Below are 5,324 nucleotides of genomic sequence, written 5' to 3'. Positions count from 1 at the left end.
TTACTCTTTTAATATAAGAGCTCCTGCTCTGATACCACTTGTTCCCCAAGAAGACAATCCAAGAGGGGGGGTGAATTGGGTTTTAAGTAATAATTGCAAATTAAAACTTAATGAGTAACTAATTAAGATTATTGCAGGCAGATTAATTAGATTACTAGTAGTAGTGAGTGGAGAGGATGGAAGAGACAATGAACCAATTACAAACACAAGAGGTTTTATAGTGGTTCGGAGCTAATCCTTGCTCCTACGTCCACTCTCCAAGCTTCACTTGGGAGTTCACTATAATCTCTAGGATTACAGCCGGTTGTTTTACAAGTTCACAACCCAACTTGTTGTTTTCACGAGATCACAACAAACTCGGTTGGTTTTCACAGGCTCACCGACTAGAACCACTTGATTGTTTTTCCGGGATCACAATCGAACCCTTACACCGTTGGTTTTTAACTTCGGCTCACCAACAAACCTTACAACCCTTGATTCAATCTCCTGATTGAATCAAGTAAGAAAATAGATTGGGAAAAGTTACAAGGAAAGCTTCTTAATAAGCAAATATTAAACAATATGAAAAGAGAAGAGTTAGAAGCCCTCAAACAGATTTTGGAAGAGGAAGAAAGGGGCTTCTCGAACTCTGAGTCTCCTCTTTGAATGTGCTAAAGATTTGATGTCAGAAGGAGAGCCTTGAATGCGAAGGAAAGAGTTTGTTGGATGGAGTTCAATGCGCTTCTTCCTTCTTTCACTTGTATTTACTCTTGAGAGCCTTTGGTAGGTGAAAAATCCCTTTTTGTTCGAATGGAATAGCTCTCTTAGTGTCTACTACTGTTCACTCTGACTATTTAAGCAGTCCCCATTGAAAACTAGCCGTTAGACACCAATTTGTGGCCGTTCTGCACAATCTGCAACTCCTAACAATGTATCCGTTGGGGTCGGAGTCGACTCGCTCAATCTGGAGTCGACTCATGCTTTACTGAAGACGACTCGTCTACTGGTCAGGATTTGAATTAAAGTGCTGTCCCGTTCTGGAATCGACTCGGCCAAATCTGGAGTCGACTCGCCAATATCCGGAGATGACTCGGCCCTCTGGAGACGACTCGTTCTCAGGGTTTAGAGATCTATTTTTCTGCATTTCTTTCTCAAGTCGACTCGGATCATCTTGGAGTCGACTCGGCTCTCAGAGCCCAAAAACTGATCTTCTGTCTTTGGAGTTGAACTACCTCGGAGTCGACTCAGATCGTCTTGGAGTCGACTCGGCTCTCAGAGCCCAAAAACTGATCTTCTGTCTTTGGAGTTGAACTGCCTCGGAGTCGACTCGGATCGTCTTGGAGTCGACTCGGCTCTCAGAGCCCGAAGTTGGTTCTCTGACTTTTAGTCTTGCTTTCTTCTGAGAGTCGACTCGGACGTAACTAGGAGTCGACTCGCCAGACTTCGGAGTCGACTCGGTTGCAGGGTCTGAAATACATCGTTTTGTCTTTCTTCTGTTACCCTTAGGAGTCGACTCAAAAACGTCGGGAGTCGACTCGGCAACCATCGGAGTCGACTCAAACCCTTCTGGAGTCGACTCGCTGACAGGGTCTGAAAATCAACTTTCTGTCCTTCTGTCAGTTCTCAGTCGGAGTCGACTCATAGTGTACCGGAGTCGACTCGAGCTTGTGCCAGAATCTCTGAAACACTTGGAGTCGACTCGCAAGCTTCCGGAGTCGACTCGAGCTTCAGACTTTGGCTTAATTGTGTTCAACACTTAGCCGAATAATCTTGAACAAACGCTTGATGCTTTTAAAGATAAATTCCCATATATTTGCCTGAAACTCTAGATTGAATTCATTAGTATAACTTAAAATATACTCAAATGCTTTGAGCTCATCAAAATCAAATAGGGGTATAACCAATCACTCCACACTTTCCTAGACACCAATTAGATCAATTAATCTAATATGACTCACTCATGTTGGTTCACTCTCGACTTGATTGAGGAGGTTTTAGTTTAGGTCTCATTGGATTTGCTACATTACATGTAAACCTATCTACCCCGCTCTCATTCACATCACATGCAAACGGCACATCGCAGGCAGTTATAATCGCAGCAATAAATAAAGCTAAACTTTAAATAGGTGATGATCATGGATTCTAATTAGGTCATATTATAAGCACATGCACGTCAATCGATCAACTGGTCTTCAACTCTTGAATTGGTTCCAAGCCTCCTTGATTCGATCCTTGACCAACTCTTGATCCAATCGCCATCAACCGCTTAGGTCGCTGTTCATCTCATGCACTATCTTTGACTTGATCATTGACGTACATCACATCACAGAAATACAACCAGATATAAAATAAAAATAATAATAAATTACATCCCTTTTTAGTAGGCATGCAGGCCTCTCAAAATATCAAATAAGATGCATGCAAGCATCTAAAAAATTACATGATATTACAGATCACATCGTAGGTCATTACATTTGATACTAAAAGGCATTGAATCCTATGATCATCACCACATGCAGCAATTATACTTTTCAGATCTGAAACTTAATTGATTATGTTATGACTTAGGTTGCTGATCATGCTAATCATGATTCTAAACTTTGTAATCCCATTAACAATGCAATTAGAATCATCAATTTATCACATAAAAATCAGCATGCAAAAATCAGCAACCCTGAAAAATCTGCATGCAGAAATTTTTCAGCATGCATAACCTTTTAAATTTCAGATCTATCAAGTCTGTTTATAATTAATTCTAATCTTAATCTACGAGGCCTAGGCTCTGATACCACTGTTAGAACCCACCCATGCTGCAGAAAATTTAAAAAAAATTCAGATGGCAGTGGAATAGGCATAAGCGGGATCTTACGTTCATCCCATGAACGTTGTTCAAAAACCGTTCGTAGATAGATTAGAATTAAAAACTTTTAACTACATTATGAAGATTAGATCTTCACCTTGTGCGGGTAGATGATCACCACAAACTGATGATCATGATTTTGGAAGAAGGCTCGCTTGAAGCCGCACAAGCGTCCGGCCTCTACGGGTATCCACACGAAGCAAAAACCGATCCTAGTTTCTTTGTCTTCCCGGGGTGCTAGCTCCCTTGCAGAGACAACTTTAATGGCTGATCTCCTTCCTTTGATCAACCCTTGATTATGCTTGGGAGGAGGAAGAAGAAGGAGGGATCTTGAAGAAGAACCAAAGCCTGACTGCAGCCCTTTTGTTTTCTTTGCGTTGGAAGAAGAAAACAAGGAGGGAGGAGGGCCGCCAATCACCTTCTCTTTTCTTCCTTGATTGCGGCTGAAGACCAAGGGGAGGAAGGGGGCCACGGCACAAGGGAGAAGAAGGCTTCAATACCCTAGTGTGCCGCCCCTTACCCCTTTTTAAAGGGAGTGGAGCTCCTAACTTTTAGGAGCTCCTTGACAACCTTCCAAGAGGGGCGCCGGCCCCTCTTGTTGTGCCGCACAAAGCAAAGAAAAAGGGGAATTAGGTGGTCTTCTTATGGCTAAGTCCTAATCTAATTAGGCTTAGTCCCTCTTGGCTAACCCTAGTCCTCGCTCTAAGGAGGATTAGGTGGTCTTCTTATGGCTAAGTCCTAATCTAATTAGGCTTAGTCCCTCTTGGCTAACCCTAGTCCTCGCTCTAAGGAGGATTAGGTGGTCTTCTTATGGCTAAGTCCTAATCTAATTAGGCTTAGTCCAAGGTTTAACCAAATTGGATCTAATCTAGGTAAGTCCTAATCCAATTAGAACTCAAATCAATTATGACTCAATTGAACTCTTCAATCCTAATCCAATTAGGAGTCTTGTTAATTCATTAGATTAATAATTAATTAAGACTTAAGAAATCCTAATCTAATTAGGACTTATTTAATTTTAGTCCTAATCCAATTAGAACTCTAATTTGAATCCGAAGTCCTAATCCGATTAGAACTCTGGGAATCCTACTTCAAGTAGGAATCCAAATTTAGTTCAAAACTCCTAATCTAATTAGGATTGTAGGAATACTACTCCAAGTAGAAATCCCAGTCCTACTCCAAATAGAATTTCTAGTCCTAATCCAATTAGGACTCTAGGAATTCTACTCGAAGTAGGATTTGTGTTTAAGTCCAATTAATTAATTTCATTGTTCCTTCTTCAATTGAATATCAATCGAATTGATTACTTGTGATTCCTAATCACGATTCAACCATCGGATCGGTCAATGCCTCTAGTGTGTGTGACCCCATAGGTTCAATTCTGACTGGTAGTGAGATATATTGTAATCTTTATCACAATATCATTGAAAACTCCTTTCAATGGGTCGGAACAATTCTAACTCTACTCATTAGGGTTTATCGATCATCGAGACAATCCCTATGAGTCCCACCATCCACCAGTGACACCTAGCAGCATGTAGTGGCTACCCAGCAGAATAGAATGGTGAACCTCTAGGTGCAGTTATTATGCGATACAATCCTTCTATCGTGGATCCCTACAGGGTGGAGGTCATGGACAACTCGTCAAACCCCATCGCCTGTCATATATCAAGATTTATTCGACTTAAGCTCGAGAGTGGAAAACTATTTCTCCACTGTACAATCTGCCCCGGCCTAGGTCTTACGAACTCAGTCTTAAAAATCACATAGGATCTCTCCTTATTTATCAAGATCGATAGATTCCTTATAGGTGCATATCCTACTCCTACAGTGAACCTACTGCAGCAAATCTACACTGCATAGATCCATATACCTAGAGACCATGTATGTGTGCAGTCAAACTACAATAACCTCACTGTGAGTAGCCGAAGCATCGCAGATCAAAGGACCAGTCACACTATTGCAACATCAAGCAAGTCACTGACGAGTGGATAGACATCCAAGTAACTTCTTGTCTTGGTCATGCTCAGTACCCTAGTTCTCTAACAAACACCTGCACTATCACTTCAGTGACCCTACACTGTGGACTCGAGTCTCATCCATCCGTAAGAAAAGTGATGTGTGCACTGATCGGATCAATCACCGTCCTCATGATGATCCATTGATTAGGAGCATTTAGAAATTAATCACCAATGATACATGGCTCAAATTCTCAACTCTTGAGAATATGCATCATTATCTTATTAATTTCTTGGACGATTCATAGACACATAAACAATATGAATAAAAAAATACCTTTTATTTATTCAATAATAAATAGTCAAGTATAAAATTATGTCCTAGAATTAATAATGTGTCAGCCTTATTGGCTTCTAGGGCATATATCTAACAGATTCCTGCGGAGGGGGTGCTCTTCCTCAGCTCCTCGTTAGAAGTATGCCCTAGAAGCCAATGTGGCTGACGCGTATTTGTAATCTAGGGCACA

The sequence above is a fragment of the Phoenix dactylifera genome, unplaced genomic scaffold (genome assembly GCF_009389715.1).
Source record: "Phoenix dactylifera cultivar Barhee BC4 unplaced genomic scaffold, palm_55x_up_171113_PBpolish2nd_filt_p 000324F, whole genome shotgun sequence".
Taxonomy (NCBI): Eukaryota; Viridiplantae; Streptophyta; class Magnoliopsida; order Arecales; family Arecaceae; genus Phoenix; species Phoenix dactylifera.
Note: the sequence above shows the minus strand (reverse complement) of the source record.